Consider the following 27,355-nt stretch of genomic DNA (forward strand, 5'->3'; position numbering starts at 1 on the left):
AAGTTTGTAATGCATTTAACTGAAGCGCCTCTTTGTGCAACCTATCTGAAAGTTTAGAGGGAAGATAAGGTGTTTGGGGAACCTACAGTCTTTCCATTAGGAAACAGCTTTCTACAAAGTTCCTTCCTCCTAAGAACTGCATAAGGAAGAAAACACCCCTTTTCTGATTCAGTTCACGTCTAAAGGCAAGCCCACTTTCTGAAACAATGCGAGCACCGAAACCAATTCATACCTCTGTATTTTCAGTGCAGTTCTTCAGCCCAGTGATAGGTACAGAAATGCATACACTGGTAAAGTGAGTATAAAAATGAACATATTAGTGAAACTAATATAAAAAAATGCATTATATTACGGGAAATTCCTGAGCAAAAATGTCTACATTGGGCACAAGCACATACCAATATGTGAATATTTAAAAAAAATTCACGGGAAATACTAGTGGATTTTCTCGAGGCAGTAGGCATCCCTGAAACATCTCCACTGGTGAACAGATGAGATTCTGGAAATCAAGGGGATCTGGGCATTATTAGCCATGAGGCATAGGCAGTGCTTCTAGAAAAAATGTTGCCGGTACTCACCATGAAGTTGTTATAGTAAGTGCCACACCTTTAATCAGTGCTTTTCTTCTAGGAAAAAAAAGATGCTGGTTCTGTGTACCCTTAAGTACCCCCAGAGCACTGGCCATAGGTAGCCAAGGCAGAGCCAAATGTGTAGGATGAGGGGCTAACATCTTCAGGGAGCTCCCAGGGAACTTGGTCATCAAGACAAAATGCAGGGCTGTCACATCATTTACTGGTCAGAGTCAAATTCAAATCCAAAGGGAACTGGATGCAAAAAAAGGCAACCGATAAGCTGGCTGGAGGTGGATATAAGAAAACATTGAGACACAAAGGCCTGAGCTAGTATGCCCAAGCAACAATCTACCCCAGGGGTCAACAAACTTTTTCAGCAGGGGGCCGGTCCACTGTCCCTCAGACCTTGTGGGGGGCCGGACTATATTGGGGGGGGGGTGAATGAATTCCTATGCCCCACAAATAACTCAGAGATGCATTTTAAATAAAAGGACACATTCTATTTGTGTAAAACACACTGATTCCCGGACCGTCTGCTGGCCGGATTTAGAAGGCGATTGGGCCAGATCCAGCCCCCGGGCCTTAGTTTGCCTACCCATGATCTACCCCATATTCAGAGATATTTATGGATTGGCCGTTTCAGGAGGCTATCTGGGATATTTGAGCAGGAGGTGGATAGCCTCAAGTGGTTCACCACAAGGGACACAGTCGTGCTGATGGGTCTGGGGATGCTGCTTCGAGGCATGGCAGATCCTAGCAGTCATAGGATACTGGCAGTGGTGGGTTTCTACCACACAGAGGTATTTCCCTCAATTAAGTGTTTGAGAGGTTATTGCTTCATAATATGCAGGTAGCTGCACCATTTCATATTTAGAAAGAAGCTGGCGTGTCCTTCCTCACACACACGCAATAAACCAGCCCCATGCTTATTTGCACTTTAACAGTTGTGACAGAAAGAACCGGAGTAAGTCTTTGCGGCTATTAACTCTGAAGGCTGCTTTAATTTAGAGGCTGCGTTTATTACCCCCAAAGCCCTTAACCAAATGAATTCTTCCCATTATGACAATATAGCAATAAGCCATTTCTGAGCCTGCCATCCCTCTCGAGCTCTTTTCTCTGTCCTTGTTCCATTTAAAATAAAAATGAGAACAAATCTTCAGCAGCACTTAAAACATTTTTCAGCGAAATGACAGGATCATTAGAAAAGTGTCGGGAATCAACACCTTTCGGAGCCTTCCTTTGGTTAACGGTGCCTCGAAAAGTCAAAAAGCAAAAAGAGTGTCTGGCTTAGGAGCTGACCCATTTGTTTTGCCAGTAATTCATTTCATAGTAAACTAGCCCTATTCACTAGTCCATGAACATCACATACATTTACACTCCCATTTTGTGCTGCAGTACATCAATCTGACACCTCCTCTCAGGGGGAAAAGGTCTATGTGCTCTCCAAATGGCTTTTCAAATGAAAAATATGTGCAATAGCCTTTCATCTTAGGACACTTGGGTTCAAAGCCTTGATTAGGTCACCAGCGAAAATGAGTTTCAGGGGTCTCATCCTACCACACCTTCATGAGGAAAAGGAACAACTCAGCAGGGACACTGCTGGAACAAAAGAAAGGGGGGAAGCATGGTAAGGATGCTTGAGTAAGGATGTGCCATAGCCCCTTGAGAAATTCCAGGCTATGACTCTCTCTTGTAAGGAGAGGCAACCAGTGGTCCAAGGGGATAATCTGAAATGCCCAGAAATCCTGATGTGAAATTTCGCAGAAGACATTTCCCCCCCCCTGAGAAAATTTCTGAGGTTTCTCCTCACGCCTTTATTAAAAAGAAAACAATTTTGCAGGTTTTTAACCAAATATTCGGAACCATCATTTGTAGCACCACCAAGAGAGGGGGGGAGACTCAGAATCATGCTAGGCCTAGGGCATTGTGGAATCAAAATGTTTGGCCAGGCTGGAATGGCACCCAGTTCCGCTACTTGTAATAGCAACAGCCTCCCCCCACGAAACCTTGGGGGGGGGGAATAAGTTGTGCTACAGCAGCAGCAACTCAGGGTGAGCCCCACACCTGAGAAACTGTTGGAGAGTTTTGTGGGATTATTTGCATAGCGTTCTTTTTGCATAGGCCCTGACCCCAGGACCTAAAGAATTAGCATCTGTGTTGCATAAAAGAAGAACTAATTTAGAGCTTTGCTTGCAGCTCGCCAACTGCCCTTTGTCTGTGCTTCAGAGCTAAAGCAGATGAATAGGTCAGCTACTGTGATTGCAGACCCTCCAAGTGTCCCTATTTCCCAGGGACAGTTGCAGATTTACAGAAGGCACCCCAGTTTCTGATCTGATCCCAGAATGCCCTGCTTTTCCTTAGGATGTACCTATTTCCATCAGAGAAATGTTGGCGGTTATGGTAGGACTCCCTATTTTTGTTGGAGAAATGTTGGAGTTACATGATCCCCGAGCCAAGGAGATAAGTAAAGATTATGAAGAAGAAGAGTTTGGATTTGACATCCTGCTTTATCACTACCCCAAGGAGTCTCAAAGCAGCTAACATTCTCCTTTCCCTTCCTCCCCCACAACAAACACTCTGTGAGGTGAGTGGGGCTGAGAGACTTCAAAGAAGTGTGACTAGCCCAAGGTCACCCAGCAGCTGCATGTGGAGGAGCGGAGACGCGAACCCAGTTCCCCAGATTACGAGACTCTTAACCACTACACCAACCTTTAGAAGACATCTGAAGGCAGCCCTGTGTAGAGAAGTTTTTTAAAAAATGTTTAACATTTGATTATGTTTCTATAGATGTTGGAAGTTGCCTAAAGTGGCTGGGGCAACTCTGTCAGGTGGGTGGGATATAAATATAAAAACAAGAACAATGATGACGACGATGATGGAATAGGCCGTCCCTATTTCCATCGGAGAAATGTTGGAGGGTATGTGATTTATCTGCATCTAGTTTATATTATTTCAGACAACAGGCAATAATGGGTTGAATCTTTGAAATCCTCCCCTTGAAGAAAAAACTGCCTACACATACAATGCTAGCATTTCAGGACAAATGCTAGCTTAGAACTTTCTAGACTGAACCAATGCTCCATCAAATCCAGTACCCTGTTTCCAACTGGGCTGAAAATGTTTTCCCAACAATAAGCACCAATCCCCTAGTTAAACCTAAGATGACCTTTTCGGTTCTCCGCCTGCATCCTTTCCAACTTGCAGCTCCCTGCCCCTGGGATGCCCTTGTACCTGATATCAAACACACTTCCTCTGTTACTACGTTCAAGAGCCTCCTTAAGACACCGGTTCACCGTAGCTGTTCCAGACTTCAGTTTCTTTTCTGTTTCCTACAACCCAGTTTTGCACTCAATCCCACCACATGGTCAGAATAAGGGCCAGTCTTACAATTAGGCAGAGTGAGGCAGTTGCCTCGGGCAGCTGATTCTGAATGTCACAAAAAGGTGGCGCATTGTTGTTTATTATTATTCTGTCTTTACTTCCAGGAAAAAGTGCTTGGGCTTTTTCTACCTCAGTACTGAAATAACTTGGCCAGCCTTGGGGACTATGCACCTTGATTGGGGGAGCAAGCTGTGCCTAGCCATTATTATACTTATAATTATTTCTAATTACCCACCCTGCAGTCTAAGGTTCCAGGGTTGGTTGCAACAATTAAAAAACAGCATTAAATGCAATTCAACGCAACATTAAAATTAGCAAAATTAGATGTGTCCTTAAAATATACATCTCAAGTGTCAAAAAAGTGCCTTCTCTAGCTTCTGAGGACAAAGGACTAACGTCCCCTATAAATATAAAATGACCCATATATATATATATATATATATATATATATATATATATATATATATACAATTTAGAATATTCATTTAAACAACCTTAAAATATCAATGACTCCCCTTCCTCTCTTTCCATGGTTCATTTTGCATAGCATAAATCCCTGCATATTTTATATAAACTAAACCATTCAGTATTCCATTATTACTTCCATCAAAACTTACACTGTTGGATTTATCTTAATACTACCAAAGTTTTCAAGTGTACGCAATTTCCCCCCATATATTCAATAAACATTTCCCAATCTTCTTTAAACGAATGTTCTTCTCGTATTCTGTAAGTTAGATCTACAAGCTGCGCATATTCCATCAGTTTAAGTTGCCATTCTTCTTTGGTTGGGACCTCATTCATTTTCCATTTTGGGGCTAACAAAACACGGGTCACTGTAGTGGCATACATAAATAGTCTTTTTTTGACACCTGGGAATTTCCACCTGAATTATCCCCAACAAAAAAGACTCTGGTTTTTTTCCCCTTTTTTCCTTTTTGGAAAGGTGCTTTAAAACATTTTTTTCAGTTCATTATAAATTATTTCCCAGTATTCTTTTACTCTTTTACAGGTCCACCACATATGAAAGAATGTACCCGCGACCTCATTGCATCTCCAGCACTTAGCTGATTCAGTCTTATACATCTTAGCAATTTCCACCAATCTTAGCACCCTCAGACAACAAAATGCCTTGGGCTGGCCCTGATTAGAATCACGTGAGAGAGCAGGGGGCACAATGGTTTGCCCCACCCTCTCTGTCACAACCTCTGTCAGGATGCTTCCTACTGAGGGTGTTTGCCCTCCAATGTGCAGAGGGCATCAGAGCTGAGTTCAAGGATGCAATGGAGGGGATGGGCCCAGCCAGCACATTGACACTCTTCCTGGTGCAATTTGAATTGCAATGGGTAATCAATGCCTGAAAAGGGCTCCAGGTACCCTTGTAGCCTCATACCTGCCTCATATACTCATGCTGTAATGGCATCTGCACAGTAATGCACTTGTGTGAAAGTTGGACTGCGGGAGGGTCTGTGTGAAATTGCCCTCAAAGAACACACTATTTGGATCAGCTGCAAGCATAAAGACCTCTTGCTGAAATGTCACTTATTTGATATTGCCCAAGACATGAATAGCTGTTTCACACATTCGCTGATATCTAATTAATTTGATACAGCAATGGCACTTAATTGATAAGTAGAATACTCATCGCCAGTCTGCTGAGCTACCACTAGCAAATGCATTGATTTGAATGTGTAATGTGCAATTAATTACACAAAGAGCTAGATGCACCTCTTAAGATAATTAGACTTCAATAGATGCTTTATTTACAGGCCATGGGTACTTAACATGCAACAACTGCTTTATTAAATATAAATGGTCCTCTTTGTTCAAGATCCTCACTGAGATCCTTAGTTGTGCTGCAGTTTATATATTTTTATTTATTTATTTATTAAATTTGAATACTGCCCTTCATCCGAAGATCACAGGGCAGTTCACAGCACATATCAGAAGAACTCCCCCTTTTTGGTGAACCTTTCAAGGCTGGGGGAATACCATGTGACCTGCAACAACAAGAACGCCAATGCAGGACCCACAAAAGCTTTTGCTAATACAGTGGTACCTCGGGTTAAGAACTTAATTCGTTCCAGAGGTCTGTTCTTAACCTGAAACTGTTCTTAACCTGAGGTACCACTTTAGCTAATGGGGCCTCCCGCTGCCACCGCGCGATTTGTGTTCTCATCCTGAAGTAAAGTTCTTAACCCGAGGTACTACTTCCAGGTTAGCAGAGTCTGTAACCTGAAGCGTTTGTAACCCGAAACGTTTGTAACCCGAGGTATCACTGTATAGCCTTGTATCACCTTTGTTCCTTTTATCCTGCTCTGCTCAAGGAATCAAACCATTTCATCTAACTGCAACTGTAGCAGGTCAAATTCATCCCTTGTCACCATTCCCTCTTTCCCAATTCTTTCTCATCTCGGGAGGAGGGACCAGTGCCAGATTTATGTATAGGCTTAGCAGGCTGATGCCTAGGGCCTCTAAATCTAGGGGGCCTCACCAGCCTGCCCGCTCCCCAGTGCCGAAGACTCCCCTCTTCCAAAATTGCAAACCCAAGACTTCATGCGAGGGCAGGGAAACTCAGGCTTCTAAATCTAAAGGGCCTCGCCAGCCTCCCGCTCCCCAGTGCCACAGTCTCCCCTCTCCCAAAATTGCAAACCCAAGACTTCATGCAAGGGCAGGGCAACTCACGCCCAGCAACTATGAGACTCAAGGATAGCCAGTGGGGCCCAATTTGAAGCAGTGGCGTGCAACTTGAATCTTTTTTTTTTTTGTAGGGCCACAGTTCACAACCAAAGTCTGCAAAATCTGTATCCATTCTGGCATCCTGGCTAACTCTATTACGCTGGTGTAAACCCTGGTGCACCAGAAGCCCAGAATAGCAGCAAATAAAATCTGCTCATATGTTAGTGACTGATAAGATTTGTCAACCAGTTCTTCCAAAGTCTTCCTAAATTATAAAGCTCCAAAATACATGCCAAAAGAGAACAGGTGTGGGGAGAGAAAGGTATACAATGGGCACCACCAGTGAAAAGGCCCTGCTCCATGTAGCTCCTGCCCTGTCATTTGAGAGGGTGCCCATTTGCCCTCCTTCTTGACATGGAATGCTATCTATTGGAGTCTCCAGGTCCAGTACAAAGACCATAAGAAAGGAGAGCAGGAATCTTGAAGTTCCCAACAGCTGTTAATCAAGCAAGCAATCACACAGGTCACCTTTGTCACAGTCAGGACACCTATGTCCTGGTCAGGCCTGTGCCCAATCTTGTTTTTGTACAATCTTGTTTGTTCTCGGTAACCAAACTTATATTATCAACACATACAAGCAAAAAAGTTGTTTTCCTTCATTTGCAAGGAATCGTACAAAACAAAGTGGCACCAATAAAGAAAAGTTCCAGGGTGGCAACAGAAGGCAAACTAAAAATGCTTTTGCAGTTCATCAGAACTATCCAGCAATATTAAGTTATAGGAAAACTGGTGTGATTAACAGTAATCCTTCTAGTTGGTTAATTGGTTCGGCAACTTCCATGCACATGACGTGTGATGCTAATTATTTCCCCAAAGAGTTAAATGATAACTAATCAGAGGCAGCTACAGTTGCAAATGGCAACAAAATATATGTGAAAGAAAGAGGAGCAGGTTTGCTCAAGTGTGTTGCAGGTAGAAATACTGTTTGTAATGAAGTGAGAGCAGTAGTTTACTTGTTCAAATTAACAAATAAGAAAGTTTTGAGAATTTAAATTCTAGATTAAAATCGATTACTTAATTGAGATGGGGATTGTAACAAAAATACTGGGGCCTAATTTGAATAGTAGAGTGCCTGGTATCTGGTGGGCAATCTCATCCTTTATTTCCACACTGTGGCTGCAGAACAAATGACCTGTCAGGAGAGTTATGAGTTTCAGGTGAGGATCAGATGCCTTGTCAATGCCAGCAGGTATATAAGAGGACGACCGCCTTTGCCCTGGCCAGGCGAAGCAGTGGCAGGGAAACAGACACTACTCAGGTTACATCAAGATTGGCCTGTGGTGTGCAGCCATCAAATCCCTGGTTCAACTGGTCTTGTAGGCCCAAATCTCCAGCAGTTCACTTTTGTGAGGTGGAGTTCTCCCCCCACTGAAAAATGCATTTTCCTAGATGTGATTGGATGCAGTAAATGACAAAGTCAAAATCTTTCTGTTTCCCCTCTTATATTTCATATGCAAGAAACAGTCAGCTCGACGCATTACACATTACATATTGTAAAGCAGTAATCATTCTAATAGGTGGCTGCTGAGGTTGATTACTAGCCGAGAATAAATGGACTAGGAAAAAGCTAAAAGCAAGGCAGGATACTCAGAATATATCAGATTTAATCAGGCAAATGTATCCCTCCAGGCTACTTTTGCCTGACCTAAGCTTTCCGTTGGGAAACGGGAGTTCAAAATACTATTTCTGCAATGTAATTTCAGGTGCAATGAAGTCACATTAGGAAAGAAGCATGGAAGCTATTTCTCATTCTGGGATTTGCATGGCCAGTAAAGTTAACACCTTGCAACCTGACTGCCTTGAATATGATTTCCAAACCTCCAATGGCTTTTAGTTCCGTAGCTGCTGAATGGACCCCCCCCCCCAAGCCGAGTCAAATTGAGCTGCAACTCTGAACAGGCATGGGAATGAGCAGGTTGAAAAATTGTACCCCCCCCCAATGTTCGTGATTCTGTTAGGGTAACTCCATGTGTTCCCAGCTGAATACAGCACAGTATGAACCAAGGTGGGCTGCAATCATCTCTGGGGAAGACAGTTATGCAGGACTATTAGACTGATTATTCTAATGGTGCTTTATAGTTCGGTAGTTTCACTTGTGGCAGCCCCAATTTTGTGGTCCCATCCCCAGGTAAATTATTGGCTCTGTGGTGCTTTGAGTGGGGTAATATTTCTGAATTGCCATTTTAAAAAAGGGTGAGTGTGAGCACACACACTGCAACTACAGTGGTTAACCTTCAAGTATCCAATTCATTTCTTGCCTTTCTTGGAATCTTGTTAACTCTGGTGGGGAGGGGAGGACCCCAGCATATCTCTCTTCTAGTTGCATATGCAGGTCACATAACGCATGCTTGAGCGCTAAAGCACTGCATAGTGCACAACCCACCATTTGATAGGACATTATGAGGTCAGTTGTTTCAGAATGAATAAATATGCATTCTGCAGCAGGCACACATAATGTGTGGAGTGTCATCCTTACTAGGAATGTAAGGAGGCAGCAATTTCCATCTCTTCCTGTTTTTGTCACATTCAGCACTGTTTCTCTACTACTACAGTTCAGCTTCTGCTACAATGTATACGGTCATACCTTGGGTTGAATACGCTTCAAGTTAAGCATTTTCGGGTTGTGCTCCGCGGCGACCTGGAAGTAATGGAGCGCAACCCAGAAGTAATGCATGCGCAGACACTCAAAATGACGTCAAACGCATGCGCGGAAGCGGCGAAACATGACCCACACGGGCCCATTCGCATCCAGAGGTACCACTTTACTATGTGTCTTGCTACCAGCTTACATAATTAGTTTCAGTGCATTTCAACAGAAGGGAAACGTCAACAACAATGTAAAAAACAATGAGATTATTTACATAATGTTTGCAGATTGAAAATAATTAAAAAAATAAAATAAAAAATAAAAAAATAAAAAAAATACCATGCATATTGGCTTGTGTGATTTTTGTCCTGCACCTCAGATGAACATGCAAATTGAAGCAATTTCTGCTCCAATTTCCATTTCCAGTAGAATTCCATGGCATGCCAAATGCTACCTATGGAAATAGGGCTGTAACATCTCCAACAGACAAGTGTCCCTAATGGAGTGGAGCTGAAATTTCTTTGAAATTTCAGAAGGAAATTTTTTTTTCTTAGAAAAAAATCTGATTTCCCCCTTTTTTTTTTCACCTCCTCACCCCTTAGAAAAAGGCCAGTTTGCATATTTCCCCCCTCTATGAATATTTGCCACTATAGAAGGGTGGGGGAGAGAAGAAGGGAGGGAGCCAACATTTTGTCCCCAGAGTGCCCTGGAATGACACATGTTGCCATAGTAGCTAAAGGTCAGGGATGTCATTTGGAAGGAGTAACATCAGCATACCGTACACTATGTCGTTACATTATGAATAACAATTCCCTTTTATGCAGAGCCAAACACCACTCATTAATTTGCCATGAAAACTGATGGAACACCCAGGGTGAGCTTTGGAGTGCTGGAACACCCTAGATTCATGCATAACTGTGAATTTGGAGATCTGTGTTTATATTGACATTCATCGGTGCTTGCTAATTCTCCCAAGCAAGCAAGACTACACCAGCTACATAGTTCAATAAGCACTGGGACATGCAACTGTCTCTAGATTAGAGACTCCCCTATGCCGTGCTTTCCTTGAATACATGTGTAACATGCAAGTTTGCACATGAGTAAAATAGAAACACAAGCATATCCATTACCAGCAGTATCAAGCTCTTATCAGTATGCATTACTGCATTTTTGAATTTCATTGTCTCTTTTAGTTTACACTAAAATAAAGAAATATATTTATTTACGCTGCAGTCATACCTCGGGTTGAAAGCACTTCGGGTTGAGCGCGTTCGAGTTGCGCTCCGCGGCAACCCGAAAGTAACGGAGTGCGTTACTTCTGGGTTTCGCCGCTTGCGCATGCGCAGACACTCAAAATGATGTCACACGCATGCGCAGAAGCGACGAAAAGCGATGCACGCGTGCGCAGACGTGACATCGCTAGTTACGTTTGCTTCTGGATGTGAACGGGGCTCCGGAACGGATCCCGTTCATATCCAGAGGTACCACTGTGCACTAAAATATGTTTGTTTATTTACATTATATAAACAATGTAAATAAATAAAAAACATGTCCAGGACACTGATTGGGAAAAGCAGCAACTTTGTATTTGCACCAAAATCCCAGACATTTACAGCCTCCCCAGTCTTCATTTCCTCTAAGGAAGTCTTAGCCAAACTGGTTTCAAACAGAAATAAACAACTATCTTCTTTTATAAGACATCTGAAGGCAGCCCTGCATAAGGAAGTTTTTAATGTTTGATATATTATTGTGTTTTTAATATTCTGTTGAGAGCCACCCAGAGTGGCTGGGGCAACATATAAATAATAATTGGGCAGCATATAAATAATAAATTAATCCAGTTATTTTGGACTACAACCCCCATCAGCCCTAGCCAGAATAGCTAGGGTTGATGGGAGCTGTAGTTCAAAACATCTGGAGGGCGCTTGGTTGAAGACAGCCACTGCTGTCTTCTGCATAACCCTTGTAAACCAAATAAAAGATAAGGCAGAGCAAAATGAGTCCTTATTTTAGCACACTGGAGAGTAATGTGAAAAAATGCAATAAGCAAAAAGTCAATGCCATTGAAATTTGATGGCATTATATCTAGTGGTATGTAGGGTTTTCTGCTTCAATTTTCCTGCCCCAGATCTGTTTTGAGTTTGCAGTTGGGTTTATTAATGCGAACACATTGTTCATGCAGCCGTGCATTCAGCGACTTGGCATAAATAATTTATCTGCAAGCTGACTTGGCTGGCGATGCTTACATAATTGAAAGCCAATCCCACACAGTTTATTGTGGAAGGTTTATTGGGAGGGAACAGGCACAGCTTCTGGGATGCTGGCTCAAGAGACCAGGTTTTGAGAGCCTGCTTTTCCAGCATGGAAGCAAACAGCCTTTTTCATCCTCCCACTGCTGCGGAAGGAGAAGCATCTTGGAAGTGAGGGGCAGAAGAGCTAAACTGAAATTTCGCTTACGTTCCCCGTCTGTTGAATTCCTCAAACTGAAGAGTATCAGGAATTTTGATACCCTGATTTCAACTTGCCCAAATTCCAAATCTGTATGGAAACTTCCTTCCCCTGCTCTCAAGTCCTAGAGATAGTTAAAATTCGTCGATGGAGCATGAGACCCTTAATAGCAGAATTGTGGGTTCAAGCCCCACGTTGGGCAAAATATTCCTAGGTTGCAGGGGTTCAACTAGACGACCCTCGTGGTCCCTTCCAACTCTACCATTCTATGATTCTATGAAAAAGAAACATGTAAAAATGCTCATTATTTCAGGTTATGCATACAGAAACCCGCGCACCCCAAGACCACCGACTTATATTTCCATGCAACCCTATTGCACTATCCGTTTTCTGCTCAGATTAAGGGCTTGACCCCCTAAGCAGGCACTTTATTGCTATTGCTCAGCAGTTGTAGCTCACAGTTATTTATTCTTATCCTTTTGGGGAGCCCAAAGCTCTGGAAGATTTACTCCTTTCACTGGACAGGCACCAGGTCCTCTACAGAAACAATTTTCTATAGATGAGGTGGGAAAACTTTCTGGGCAAACTTCCCAGTGATGAATGGGGCCAAAGGCAAAAGCAGACAGAGCAATGAATGTGTTGTATGCTATATAGAATGTGCTTTGCATGGTAGGCTAATCTCTACAGACATTCACACACTCCCCTCTGTGCTCTACCCAGGCATCCAAGAGTAATTGTCACAGTTCAAGGACACAAGCAGAAACGCTCAAGGAGGTTGTGAAGCAATGCTAGTGATGGGTGTTGCCTGGGGAGACCCCAAGGACCAAAGAGACAGGCCCAGGGGCCATGGCATTTGGGCCCTGGGGCTTGAGGTTCTCCACCCCTGCTGTATCGTAAGAAGCATGGTATACAAATGTAACAAACCATCAAGAGACCGAATCCCCACAGAATTATTTCACTCCACCTCCTAAATCCAATTTGGGTGTTTCTGATCGGATGTTCCTGGTTCGAGTGTACCACATTCTCTGTTTTCCTCCATCTTTCTCACAGTGGGCTGAGTTCCACCAATTGCCAATTGGCAACAGCTCACCTGGAGGAGGTCATTGAGACTGGTATGTTGGATGGAAGACAATAAACACTATCCATGCCTTTGAGTTGGGCTCAGTATCCATGGAAGTGTAAAAGCCAAAACAACAACAAAAAGAACCTAAGGAACTGAAAAGGTCTCTGGAAAGTCTGGGGGTATGGATGGAAGACTTCATTGGTATGTGGTCTCCAATGAAGTCTTCCATCCATGGTCCAGGCTTTCCAGAGATGTTTTCAGCTCCTTGGTATGTGGTCTCCATTTACTTACTGGTTATTGACTGACAACAGAATACTCATGCCTGGGTGGTTCCCTTTGGGCTGAAAAGCAATTCAGTCCTCCCAGCCAATCAGAAACAGGACCTGGAGACTGAGAACCAATCAAAGCCTGATAAATATCCAATGAGTTAAGGAAATGGGAAGAATCTATCATTATCTGCATAGCACAAAATACTGATTTGTTTACTTTTAATATTTAGCTATCTCCCTACAAGCTTAAGGCAGCTTATAATTTATTTTTCTAAAAAATACTGTCACAATTAGAGCGACTGGAAATCTTTTTTAAAAAAAAAAAAAATCTAACCACAAGAAACAATGAACACATAAAGATCCCAGAATGCAGCTAAGAATCTTTGAATCCATCCTTCGACTTGTGATGGTATGGCAAAACAGAGGGGCCACATACATCATAGTGACGTTATGCCGCCTCTGGTCACTCATTCCTGAGCCTTGGTGTTGCTGCTAAGAAGCCCAGCCTCCACTTCTGCTTGCCATTGGCTGAAATATTGACTGTTGTTTGCTGTTTGCATATGGTGGCTTTCCAGCAGGTTTTCCCCAGACAGGGGTCTTCTAGAGTGACAGCTAGTGAGGCACAAGGAGTGGTCAAAAGAAGAAGGCACTATCTGTGTGAGCAGAAATTTGGTGCGTGGAGGTGTTTGGATCCTGCCTGCTTTCTTTTGAAGATGATATCATTAGCAGGGTCCCATCCAGTGATCTCAATTGGCAAGGGAGTTTAGACAGGGAAGATGTGTTCTCTGGACAAGGGGTGGGGGGAAATCTGTGTTCTGTTCTCTCAGGTGCTGGTACCTGACAACTGATCTCTTGAGGCATCCCTGTTCCTGGGATCTGCCCATGGTGGATGGAAAGGCAAGCAGCCGTCTAAATTCCCCCCTCGAGCCGATGTATCAGCATATTTTCCTTTCTCCCCGAAAGGGCTGTGGGATGCTTATTTTTGCACTGAATTGTAATATTGTTTGGGTGGCTTGGATAGAACTTCTCAGATGTTTATTGCTGCAAAAATAAATGTCCTATTATTTGCACAGCTGACAGTTGGCTTTGTTGTTCTTCCAAATGGAAAGAGAATATGTTGCCTAGACCAAAATACAGCTATGTTTTAATCTCCCTGCACGCATGCGCTTGGTTTGATACAAGAGGAGAATTCACAACCAGATGGATTTCTCCAGTATATACGTAATGCATTCCTCAAGAAAGTGCTCCCCTCTCTGGAAGAAAGCCCCTGAAACAGGTAGGTGTGTTTTTTAATTCCTGAAAGAGCACCACATACACACAACTACTGATAAGGATATAGCCACTGTTTTGGAAAGTTGTTTGTTCGCTATGTGTTTTCATAACAAAATTTTGCATGAAGATTCCTGACATCAAGGAACAGGTTTTCCTGTTTGTTTGGATGCAACTGGGCACCATTTTGAATGAAGATGGCAGACCAAACTTTTCTTAGAATTCCCAAGCAACACTGGTTATGAGACTGCAAATCCTGAATTAAAGCAATGGGGCTTTGGGCAATTATTGTGGACCTGAAAAACAAAACAAAAAAAGGAGGTGGTGAAATGGGGACACAGTGGGACTGAGTGACCCTTCCCATGTTTTGAAGTGCCCTGTTTCAGAAAATTTCCCAGGTCAGCTTTATTGTCAGCACTTTAAAAAGATTTATGGAGATGTTTCTATTTCACTTGGCTATTTCACAAGAGGAGTGAGTGGTGTTTGCCTTTTCTACCAAGGATGGGTTACTTCAGTCTTGAGGTCTGCAGGTTATTTTGTTGGTTATTCGAATCCCCATGGCCTCATACCTTGTTTTCAATTTACAAAGCAAGGGTGCACATTCAGAATCTCCTAACAGTGAGAGAGATATAAATAATCTATCTGCCTTTAGGGACATTATTTATTAATTGTGTTGGCTTGTTTATATTGTTGTTAGTTGCATGGAGATCCCAGTGGGTGGAAAAACAGAATATATATATTTTTCTTTATAAAAAGAGGTGATAGATTAGATCAGTTTGTTAAAAGGCTGGCAATCAGCTGAAACATTTAAGTTTGCAAGACCTCTGTTTTGTGTATGTGTGTGTACACACACACACACACACACACACACTCATCTCTATGAGCTTAATGCTAATTGGTTTGGAGACATAATCCACTGGGAGGTTTTCCTCTGCAAGCCCTATTTGTTTGCCCACAAAAGGAAAAATATTATTGAGTTTTAAATACATATATATGGATATAGGTATATAAATATATATACCCCCCCACACACCTTTCCTTTACAGAGCACAAGGTAGTATAGTATACATGGTTCTTCCCCTCCTCAATTATCATTACACAAATTATGTGAGTTATGCTAGGCTGAGAATGTGGCTCATGGTGAGCTTCATAGCTTGAACCCTGATCTCCCAGGGTTATACCATGCTGGCTTTCCACGCCGGTCTGTATATGATCGTACAAGTCAGAGAGCACCTGCATCTCTCATCCAGTGCTGAACATCTCTAAAGCTCAGACCCAAAATGAATAGTTCCAGCTTTGGCAGAGTTCCACAGGCACACTCATATTTCTTCTTGTGCCTGTCGTGACCTAGTTGTGCCATGGATCATTTCCCTATGGTTTGGAGATGTGAATTAAAGCAGGCAAGTCTACATCAGAGCATCAAAGGGGAGGGAGATTTTTGGCTTGATTGGTGGGAGGAAGTATAATCCCATCGCACTCTCAAGACATTTCACAGTTCACCTTCTTGTCATCAAAGGTGTCAGGTTAGATCAGAGGGAAAAAACCTATTAGAGCAGACTGGCAGAACTTTTCCTGATTGGCCTTTTTAGCAGAACAGTATCTGACAAAGAGACAGGAGATGATGGAATCGAGGACCCGAACACTGTTGCCCATGAGACTCTCTTACCCAATACAAAAGTCTTATTGACTTTGACGCATGAGTACAGGAGCCCCTCTTATCAAAGCCACTGTGAAATTGAATCTCCACTTCAAGTAATGAATTTTGCCAGGTCATCCTGGTTGTAACTCATATGTCACAGCTGCACTGGCTACCTAGTTTCACCAAGACCACCTAATCATGTTCAAATATCTCTCTATAAGGCCTAAAAACAGTCCTAAAAAAAACAACACAACCCCAACCAACACTGCCCCCATTCTCGGGATTCCAAATTCTGTGTTGGATTCTGTAGTACGGATGCTCTTTGGATATACAAAACAGGATCCTCTCTCTAGGTTTTTGACTAGTCCAGCTCTTGATAATGGACAATGACAAATAATAATTGTCTTTTATTGCTCGTAACTAGGAAGGACTGCTCTCTCCCATATGAACCCACATGTCCTGTTAAACCACAGAACTCACTGGGTGACCTTGGGCCAGCCACAGTCTCTCAGCCTAACCTACCTGACAGAGTTGTTTTGAGGTTAAAAAAAGGAGAGGAACAGAACCACCTTGAGCTCTTTGGAGGGTGATGGCTATGCTCTGTCTCCAAAGCTGGAGGCTGCAAAGCTTCTGAATACCAGTTGCTGGAAACCGCAGGTGGAGAGAGGGCTCTTGAGGGTTTTCCACAAACATCTGGTTAGCCAGTGTGAGAACAGGATGGTAGATGGGCCGCTGGTCCGATCCATCAGGCTCTTATGATGTTCTTAGGTGGGATATATAGGCAATAAACAAATAAATACCCATATATCAAATCAATAATTAGGAAGCAGTGGCCCTGATTCACTCATATGGTATAACTTTCCCTGCTGAGCTTCAGTCCAAATGGCTAACCCTGTAACAGATGGTGTGGATTTTGCAGTGCACATGCCATACTTTTGTACCCTATGAAACTGCTGGAAAATCATGATGCCAACCTCTGCTTATCCCCTGCCCCTCTTGCTCCATGGAATTTTGGAAAGAGGTGATCTCCAGTTAAAATTGAGGTAGCCTTTTAAAGACCATGCTCAGCAGTAGATGTGAGATCACCTAGTAAAACTGGTAGGAACGGAAGTCATTGAGCGGTGTGGGTCAAGGAAAACAATGCATTTCCATGAGAATGACATTTATATGGCACTTTTCAGCAGTGCTCCAAAGGGCTGAAGCTGGGCAAGGACTTCTTTTGCGAGGTGTCCTGTGATGGGAGGTGTTGTATAGTGGGAAAGATAGGCGACAGACACAGCTCTTTTAAGCAACAGCTCTTTATTACAGCAGTTAGCCGTGCTCTAAGTCTCTCTGAACAACAGTGAAGCTGGCTGCCTTATATAATGCTCAATAACTTGTAACAGTAACAAATTCCAACTCACTAACCAATCGGTGAAAGCAACTCTCAATCCTTCATTTGCATACTGGTGGCCCAGAGTGAGAACTGCAGCCAGTCTGAATACATATCAGGAGAGATTTGGGAACAGGAGGAGACAAAGAAGCAGGACTATCACAAAAGGTGGCAGACCCCCCTGCGTTAGAGGTTTTTTGGATAGGCTTATTGACGCCCTCTCTCAAGCCTGACGTACTGGTGATTTCCTTCAACAGCAGAGGCAACTCCTAGGGGCCAAGGGGTCTTTGACCTCCCCAATAAAATATTTGAGGAAGCTGCCCCCTAAGTTGATGGGCATTGCCATTCAAATGGTGTGCATGCACCACGTCATGTGATCGATTATGTGGGGCGGGGTTTACCCGCCCCGCCCCATATTTTATTCAAGTCGGCACCTTTGAGCAGAGGGTTCGTCTTGATGGCCTTGAAGGTCCCTTCCAAATGTATGATTCTAAAAGTAATGTTTGTTAGAAGGATAATGTAGGTCCTTCCCCTTCCCCAAATCGTCATCTCCCGGGGGGGGCAGTGTTGCTGTTGGGAGGGGCCACGCTGTAAAACCTGCCGCTACAAGATAACGTAGCGTGACAGAGGGACTTCGCTGAAAGAGTCCAACTCTTACATGAAGCAGAGTGGCTTCTGTTCTAGCTTATGGTCCTTTACCTTAGCTAGAACAGAAGCCACTCTGCTCCTGCTGCCAATCCCTGTAATTATGCACATAGCCTTCTCATGGCAAAGCTTACCGGCGCAGCCCTGCAGAAGCGCCGGCCACACTTCTCCGTAATGCGGCAGCCAGCCCCGACGTGCAGGTAGCCCTGCTGCAACATCCTCTGAATCGCATTGGGATTGCAGGCTTAGGCGGATTCCTTTTCATTTCCACTGTTTCATGTCAGGCCATTATCTGCTCGAGTTAAATCAATACAACAGGTAAGACAAATTTCCATTGCCTCCACTCTAATCCAATATTGTGGCAGAATTAATATCCCTCTCTCAACCCACCAGAGATTCGGAGCTATTAAATCCTAAATTAAGGGTGTTCTGTTTTGCATGATACAGTGCCGAGTCTTCCAGAGGGGGTTCAGTGTCACTTCCGAACGAGCATCTGCCTCGAGTGCTGCTTGGCTTTCCTTTGTGATTACTCGAGGAAGCTTTCTGCCTTCTATTAACCTTTCATGCCTTGTTCTTTGGGTCTCTTCTGGCTAAAGCTACGTATAGAATCTAGCAGCCAAGGATGAATTACTGCTGATGGGTCTATGGGATTAGTGAAGACTGGGGAGGGGGTGACTCTAGCCCATAAATGGATGGGCAGACACCTTCAAGAGTCAAAAGTGAAGTGCAGCTTTTCTTAGATGATTCAATCCAATGCAGAAATGTGACAGAGTTACTTGTCCTTCCAGGAGGTCATCTTCTGGGCCTCTTCTTCTCAACTGGGGAAGCTTCCTTTCAAACAGGAGACATGACTTCCATTGATCACATTGCTTCATATTGGTGGGACAGTGAGTAATGAAGGAGGCACGATCAGAGCATCATGGAAACTCCCCAAAGTGAGTACCAATACTTCTTCTGACCCACCAATTTTAAAGAATCCAACTCAACTCTAGCTGTGCAGAAACAATTCAGAATACTACAATTTTCAACACTTAGGGAGGAATTCAACGCTTCCAAAAGTCCTGTCTGTTTCAGCTTGCCCAGTGGATTTATAGATCGCTTAATTGGCAAACTGGTTTACATAAAAATATTATTTAAAATAAAGGTGAAATACAGATTTAAAATGTATATAAAATATAGATTTAAAATACAGATCAAATAGATCTTTGAAATGCTTATAAAATCAAGTTTAAAACAAATTGGCATATAATGTAATGGCAAATCATGTAATGATTATAAATAATATCAATAGTTCTAAAATTAATACACATAATGAAATTACATGTTAAAATTGTGTGTTGAAATTATATGTCTGTTTATGCTTCCTTAAACCAAACAAGTGATCATATCCTTGGGTTAGATCTCACCTCCATGTGCACTTTGCAACAGAGATGTGGCAACCTGGACCTAACCTGGACCTGCTACTGAACATGGAGATGGTCCTTACATTTCTGTTGGCAACGAAATCTGGTTTCTACCTGCCTACAACCTCTCCTGGTTCAGAGAAAATGCACTGCTACCTTTTCCATTTTGCCGGAGAGCAATTTTTCTAGAGGATTTTACTTCCGAGCAAGAAAGCTGAAAGCTGTGGAGTCAAGGAGCTCTTTGAATCAAACTGCTCATCACAAACTTGTATGTGGGGCTGGAGGTGGGGGGCTGGGGTGAAATAAAAATGTTGGTGGAATGCTCTGAAATTCAGAAATCTGGGTGTATTTGATTCCAAGGGATCTCAGTGTATGACATCATGGATTCTAAACAATAAGTAAAACATAAATTGATACAATCCCTTCCCCCTTCCCCCCACATATATACAAAGCCAGCCATTGGAAAAAAAGCCAAGGAAATGGGGAGGAAAAAACCCAGACGGAATGGCAGACTACATATCCTGGTTTAGGAAATGAGTCTCAGCAGGGATCCGAGACATTTAAATCAGTTGCTAGTTTCTCCCCCCTTTTTATTTCCTTTAAATGATGTGTTCAGTTACTTCCAGACTCCCTCCCCATCTGCATACATAATTGGGTTGCGTTTTTATCCCCTTTAATTCATTGCCATCTTTGCAACTCTACAGCCAAAGTTTATCAGGATGTCTCAGTCCTTGTCTGCTTCCACCAGGGATTGCGTCTCTGACCTTTTTTGTTTATTTATGTCTCCAGAAGCCAAGCGGCAACTGCTTTCCTTGGTTCGGAAGAAGGTGCACTTAATCACTGGGGCGAACGGCAATGGCGTAATGAGAAGAGAAATAGGCTGTCGGATAGGAGAAAGAGCCCGGAGAAGACAGAGAGGAGACGGGGGAGAGGTTTGCTAGGCAGCCTGACTGCTGGAAGAAATGCATCTTTCTGGTTTTGCCAACTATTCTTTCCTTTCCTGCTCCTTGCTCTGCTCTGGGAGCCAATAGGATGCTGACACATCATTGTACTCTTCTGGGCCCTTTGCATCTCTCCCAGATCTGAAATGCTCTTTCAGTCCAATGCTACCGTTTGGCATTTTGACACAAGAGAAGTAGAAGCACCCACAATGAGTTAAGGACCACTGCACACCTTTAAAGGGGACACACAATGAAGCGCTGCTCCACACAGCACATAAACTATGGGATTTGCTCCTTCAGGATGTAGTGATGTTCAGCAATGTGGATGGCTTTAGAAGGGGGTTAGACATAGTCCTGGAGAATAAGCCTATCAGTGGCCACTAACCACAATGGCTGTGTTCTCCCTCCACTCTCTGAGGCATTATGCCTCTCAATACCAGTTGCTGGGAAGGCAAGCAGGCAGAGTGCTGTTTCACCCAGGCCCCGCTTGTGGGATCACCATAGGCATCAATTTGGCCACTGTGATGACACATTACTGGACAATGATGGAGTTTTTTATCAGATCAAGGAGGCCATCATCCTACTGCTTAGGCCCTCTCAGAGGTTCAGGCTTCCTGTGAGGCGCTGAGGTGAGAAGTGAGGCGGGAACCTCCTCCTTCCCACCTCATTCTTCAGTAGCTTTAAGTCCTGGAAGAAGTCTAGTGAAACAGCCAGCAATCTTTCCCTCATCAAACATTTCACAATCTCAAAGCAAGGAGATTCCGACGAAACATCAGGAATAATGTACAGTGGTACCTCAGGTTACATACGCCTCAAGTTACATATGCTTCAGGTTACAGACTCCGCTAAACCAGAAATAGTTAAGAACTTTGATTCGGGATGATAACAAAAATCGTGCTCCGGCGGTGCGGTGGCAGCAGGAGGCCCCATTAGCTAAAGTGGTGCTTCAGGTTAAGAACAGTTTCAGGTTAAGAACAGACCTCTGGAACAAATTAAGTACTTAACCCGAGGTACCACCGTACTGACTGTAAGCGCTGTTTGACTGTGGAACCAACTCACTCAGAAGGTGGTAGACTCTCCTTCACTGGAGGTTTTTAAGAAGAGGTTGGATGGCCAGCTGTCATGTAGGATCAAGTTGAGATTTCTGCATTGCAGGGAATTGCACTAGATGACCCTCAGGCTTGCTTCTAACTCGGCAATTCTATGACCCCTTGGGGAACCAGGCCTTCTTTTTATGGGAAACGCTACCTTTGAAAGAAAACCTAAAACATACACACTCACTAGAGACCCCCATTGCGCCAACATAGAGTCGTACCTTGGATCCCGAATGCCTTGGTACTCAGACGTTTTGGCTCCTGAACGCCGCAAACCCAGAAGTGAGTGTTCCGGTTTGCGAACGTTCTTTGGAACCCAAATGTCTAACGGGGCTTCCACGGCTTCCGATTGGCTGCAGGAGCTTCCTGCAGCCAATCAGAAGCAGCACTTTGGTTTCCAAACATTTTGGAAGCCAAACGGACTTCTGGAACGGATTCTGTTCAACTTCCAAGGTACGACTGTATAAGCAGTGGTATTGGTCTTGCTCTGTTGATTGAGGCTCAGCCCCTGTAGCAGTGGGTGAAGGTTGGTGAATTCAGGAGACAGAGCCAGGCAGACAAAGAAGTAGAGCTGCATGGGTTAGGGGGCAGAGCCCATCAATGGACCATGGCTAAGGGGCCTAGGGCTGGCACTGTTGGAAAACCCACTGATGCAGCCTGGTGGATGGGGAGTCACAGGTGAGAGCAAAACGCTCTCAAGGAAACAAAATGGTCCTTTGGCTCCAACTTGTCATCCTGACATTCTGCTCAGTTTGATCATCTCAAGGCTCCAGAGACTTGGGATTTGTCCCATCATAAGTGCTGAACCAGCATGTGTAGTGACACTCACTATCGTGAATGGGACCAAATCTGCAAGAAGTACTAACATTTCAAGATGGATCCCTGCCTCTCTGTGCACACTTAACAAGAGTTTCTTTGTTTTAGCACCTCAAAGGCAGCAATGTGTACGTGAGAGAGAGAGAGGCAGAAATCTCACATTGGAATTGGACAGACACAGGAAAGCTTCCTTTCCTAAACCCTTATTACTGTGATATTATTATACACGCAGCCAGCGCCTACTTTAATCAATTTAACATAATATGACCTATGAGTTAATCTTCCCTAATGAGAAGGCCACCTTCACTCCATTAAGAGACAGATATATCATCAACCTCATCTTCCAGATGAAGAAGGCAATTATGAAGAAAGCCTGGAAACGGGAGATACTAACAGGATGCAAAAGATGTGACGGGCAGTGCATGTCTGAATGGAGAACCCAGAGTGCCAGAGGAAGGTGAGGGATGCTTAAGGAATTCACTCTTTGCAAATTCTGAAATGGACTGACCTGATTCCACACCTCCTGGGTTTGCATCGCTTAGCTGCGTATGGCTGAGTTGTCCACCAACTTGCACACTTCCCAGATGTTTAATATTTGGCTAAAATAAATAAATCAAAGTATTTTTAAAAATGTATATTTTGAGAAAAAGCACATTTCAAATTCATATTTGAATATGAACCTTTATGCAGACTTTTTTTTAAAAAAAAGACAATGAAAATGGGATAGAATGAACATATGTGACAGAAATTGATTGATTCTTCTTTCCCCAGAGGTGTACTCTGTTTCTCTTCTGGACAATGGGGTGACATGCTTGAATAGACCAGTTATAGGCCTTCTTTGTTTCTGCAAAACCCTCAGACTATCTTTGGAAGGAGACATCTCAATTTCTGTAAATGGGCATTTAAGTCACTCTGGAACATATCACAAGACTGATTTGGCATCAAATAAAACCATCTGACAATGACTGGCAAATTTATTTTATTGATCTTATTTATACATTTATGTAACACCTTTCTGCCCTGCAAGGGCCTCCCAAGGCCATTCCCAATACATGTATAAGATGAATACAATATTAAAACCATCCCAGCAATAAAAGAATAAAGAGAATTGGTTTGTAAAGACAGATGGGGCTATGGATTGCATCTTCCAATGGTTGTCAGCTACACACACATGCACTCGTATACCTTAATCCACACATAGTTTCTCCGTTAAATCATAATTTCATCTGGATATTTCACTCCTTAGCTACATCTGGCTTTGTTTAATGTCAGTACATTAAGCAAACCACATTTTGTAACAATTAATGGTACCCTGGTGAAAACTATTGAGGGCTTTTTAAAAGAAGAAAAAATACAGCAGGTCCATATTGGGATCATATGAACAATAAGTAGTGTCATTTAAACAGGGCTTTTGGATGACTGGGGGATGTGAAAATTGTGGAGCCTCTAATGTTAAAATAAAAACATTGTAGAGAGACTCACATATAAACTGTTGAGTGAGAGGAAATGCATATACGGTCGTATTTTTTATTATATGGGGCAAGGAGGGATGGGTAAAGAATGTGAAGATTTCCTCTCTTCTTTTCTCTGTTAAATGATACCACTCAGTATTATGCATATCCTTCGCTGGGAAGCAGCCAGAAAAATGTTGTTCATAACTCCTTCCCCCTGTCCCTGGGCAGATTTGCAGTTTCATATCTTAGAGATACTTAATCCCCTGGTACATAGTGAGCCAAATACTTGGGAAGCATTTAAAGCTGTACCAAGCATTTGGAGATGGTGTCCTGATAGTTTGGGCTACAACTCCCATTAATCCCAACCAGCAAACTATGCTGGCCAAAGCGGTCGGGAGCTGGAGTTCAACACATCTGGAGGACCCCAGACTGATGAAGGCTGGTCAACATCAAGAAGGCATATATGATGCACTTGTTTACTTAACCGAGCCATTTATAAACTCGCCTGAGAACTTTCCCTTTAAATAACTGGAATATAAAAACTAGAAGTTTAGAAGAAAACTCTGCCAAGAGATACGAAGTTTAGGTTTTCATTTACATATAGGACCAGCACATTCTCAAAGGTATCGCTTTCCTGGAGCTGATCAAGGAAATGAGATCTGTACAAGCTGAACCATTCCCAGCTTATATTAGGGAATGTTCTTCCCATACAAAAACTTGCCTACATGCAGAAGTCTCACAACCCTTCACTTTGAAAGCTACTTTTGTTTATTAAGTCTGTTTGGCCCCTCTTCAGGCAGGTGGCTTTGCGGGCCGGGATTCCAAGGTTCAAGGTAGGATAGCGTAAGCCTTTGAGGGCAGCAGCAGCCTGAGCAGTAACTACCTAGAGCAGGGTTTCCCAAATTTGAGTCTCCAGCTGCTTTGGGACTACAGTTCCCATCATCCCTGACCACTGTTCCTGCTAGCTAGGGATGGTGGGAGTTATAGTCTAAAAAAAGGCTGGAGGCTCAAATTCGGGAAATGCAATACAGTGGGGAAAATAGATATGCAAAAATGTGTATATTAGGCAAAATTGCATACAATGATGTGTTTATTGGGAGAAATTTGCACAAAAAATGTGATGCATTTTCGTAACGATGTATTTATTTATCTTTTAAATGCAAACTGATGTGGAAATGTCCAGAACTGAACTCAAAATTGGAAAACTGAAAAACTGAGAGAAACCAAAGTTGACAGATTTGCCTGCCCCTACCCCACCAGGAATTATTGGCTAGTAAGTGAAGTCTCAGAGGACCAGAAGTGGATATGAGAGGTCATATCCTATGCTATGATAATGGCCACAACCTCCACAAGTGGGAGCTGCTGTGGAATATGTGTAGGTGGCTTAACACCCGCTTCTGCTGGAAATGCATCAAAAGCCACCGGGCCATTGAATCTGCTTGAAAAGATGGAGGGAGGGATCATTTGCCAGCTTTGTTTAGCAGTCGCTTGATGCAATGAGCAGAGCATAGATCTGAGCTTGAAAGGTTTGTCTTCAAACAAAAAACGTTAGGATAAGGGCAACAAGTGCCACATACCAGTGATGGGATTTATTTGGAGGGCGTTTGAAAATTGCCTGGGGTTCACATTTCAATTGTGAGCCATCCCTTGAAACGTTTGATCCTTTTCTTCTCATCTCTACCTGCGCTTTGTGGGCTTCTAAAAGCACTTATTTTCCCCACTACACACGACTCTGTCTTTTCTTCTTCCCAGGAACAGCCAACACATGCCTTCAGACTGGCTGATTTTCCATTGTCTGTTAAATAGATTTTTTTTTCCACCCACAAAGCTCTGGTTTCTGGCCAGTGTCCATTGATATGCATATTGCCTCAGTGTAGAATTGCACTTTGCTTCCAGGCAGGCAGATGTATACTCCCTTTCTCTCTCTTAAATTTCAAACTGCAGCCGAATTGCGGATGAAACAGCCATTGCAGATTGATTTCAGAGTCATTAACAAGCACAGAATGTCCATTTTCTCTTTTTTTTTTACCTTCAGTGTAATGCTTGCACCGAGGCAAGCCTATATTGAGGAGGGAATGGAATTTGCACTTCAAAAGAAATGCTCATATTATTTCTTGTCACCAGAACATTCAGACCCACCCAAATATTATGCAAACGGGACAAGGCCCTTTGTTTTATTTTTTTCAAGTTGCGGTTTTGTGGGGGGTTTTACATCAGTGTAGGGACCATGTGCCCCCCCCCATATGTTGCCAAACTCCAAATCCCATCAGCTCCAGCCAGTATGACCAATGGCCAAGGATGCTGAGTTGTAGTCAAGTAGTCCACAGGTCGTCCCCCCCCCCCATGGTTTACATAAATTCCTTTCTCAAAACATTTTAATATGGTGGTGGTAGGTATTAATTCAAGTCATTTTGCCACAAATTGGCATAGGTTTGGGGGCTATACAAGAAGCGAAACAAAGGCTAGTACAGTCGTCTTCTATGGCGATCACTCGTAGCCAAGTAAGATTGTCTTCCATAAACACAGTTTTAAAAGTGAATCAGTAAATGACTGCGGAGGCCAATTCTGGATGCTCTGGATTCCAGAGTGGAGACATAGGTTTCTGGGTGGGAGCTGATCATGGTGACAGTTTGCCAAGTGTGCCTTCCTCTTAGCGTGTTTCTCCCTTTTGTTCTGAGTTTGAGTGGCTTCAAAACCCATGACACCATTGGTAAAGGCTGTTATCCAATTGGAGAGCTTGCAAGCCAGTGTTTCTCAGTTATCAGTGTTTATGCTACATATTTTAGATTTGCCTTGAGAGAGTCTTTGAACCTCTTTTGTTGACCACCAGCATTACGCTTTCCATTTTTAAGTTCCGAATAGAGTAGTTGCTTTGGCAGCTGATAATAAGGCATCCGAACAACATGACCAGTCCAACAAAGTTGATATTGAATAATCATTGCTTTGACAATGGTGATCTTTGCTTCTTTCAATACACTGGCATTAGTACAATGCCAGAAACATGGAGCCGCCACCAAAAATGGCGGCCACTTGCCTTATTCTGTCTCTCCTCTGTAAAGTTTAGAACAATTTACCTTGTTTTGTGATACTCCAAATTTCTTTCCATTCCTGTGCCCCCACATCATAGGTTGTCAGGGTGCAGCCAGTGTCCTAACAATGGTAGGCTGTCATGATGCTATGACATCATGTACATGTCACAGTGTTGCATAAGGCTAAATATTACACAGAGATAACAGGAAGAGCAAAGCATGCAGCTGCCATTTTCGAGTGGATAACAGATGGCTCATTCAGAAGGATGGGGATTGCAAGGTTCAAGGCAGGATAGCATAAGCCTTTGGGTCTACAGCTGTTTTGGGACTACAATTGCCATCATCCCTGACCAATGTTCCTGCTAGCTAGCGATGATGGGAGTTGTAGTCCAATAAAAAAGGCTGGAGACCCAAGTTTGGGCAACCCTGGCCTAGAGTCTGTGGCCCACAAAATGTTGTTGGGACCTCAACTACCATCAACCCAACCTCAGACAGCCTGGCCAATAGCCAGGGATGATGGGAGTTGTAGTCCAGCAACATGTAGAGGTACACTGGTTTCCTATCCATCCCTGATCTCGTGGGGAAAGTCTGCAGTCTTGCCACAATGGGACTCCATCTGTATTTTAGTCGGAAA

General features: G+C 43.2%; 3 long non-coding RNA genes across 3 annotated transcripts; 2 read left to right on the plus strand and 1 right to left on the minus strand.

Moving 5' to 3' along the window:
- Window positions 1-740: 740 nt before the first annotated feature.
- Window positions 741-26,835, minus strand: LOC310677581. The gene is made up of 3 exons (XR_014511300.1): window positions 26,767-26,835; window positions 22,747-22,837; window positions 741-824 (listed from the first exon to the last, which is right to left on the minus strand). It is a non-coding gene; the product is annotated as an uncharacterized lncRNA (long non-coding RNA).
- LOC310677560 lies at window positions 18,162-19,689 on the plus strand. Its single transcript, XR_014511277.1, has 3 exons — window positions 18,162-18,302; window positions 18,773-18,919; window positions 19,384-19,689. It is a non-coding gene; the product is annotated as an uncharacterized lncRNA (long non-coding RNA).
- LOC310677576 lies at window positions 21,459-23,203 on the plus strand. Its single transcript, XR_014511293.1, has 2 exons — window positions 21,459-22,695; window positions 23,010-23,203. It is a non-coding gene; the product is annotated as an uncharacterized lncRNA (long non-coding RNA).
- Window positions 26,836-27,355: the final 520 nt, after the last annotated feature.

This window comes from Podarcis tiliguerta (genome assembly GCF_965153285.1).
Source record: "Podarcis tiliguerta genome assembly, chromosome: 5".
Classification (NCBI taxonomy): domain Eukaryota; kingdom Metazoa; phylum Chordata; class Lepidosauria; order Squamata; family Lacertidae; genus Podarcis; species Podarcis tiliguerta.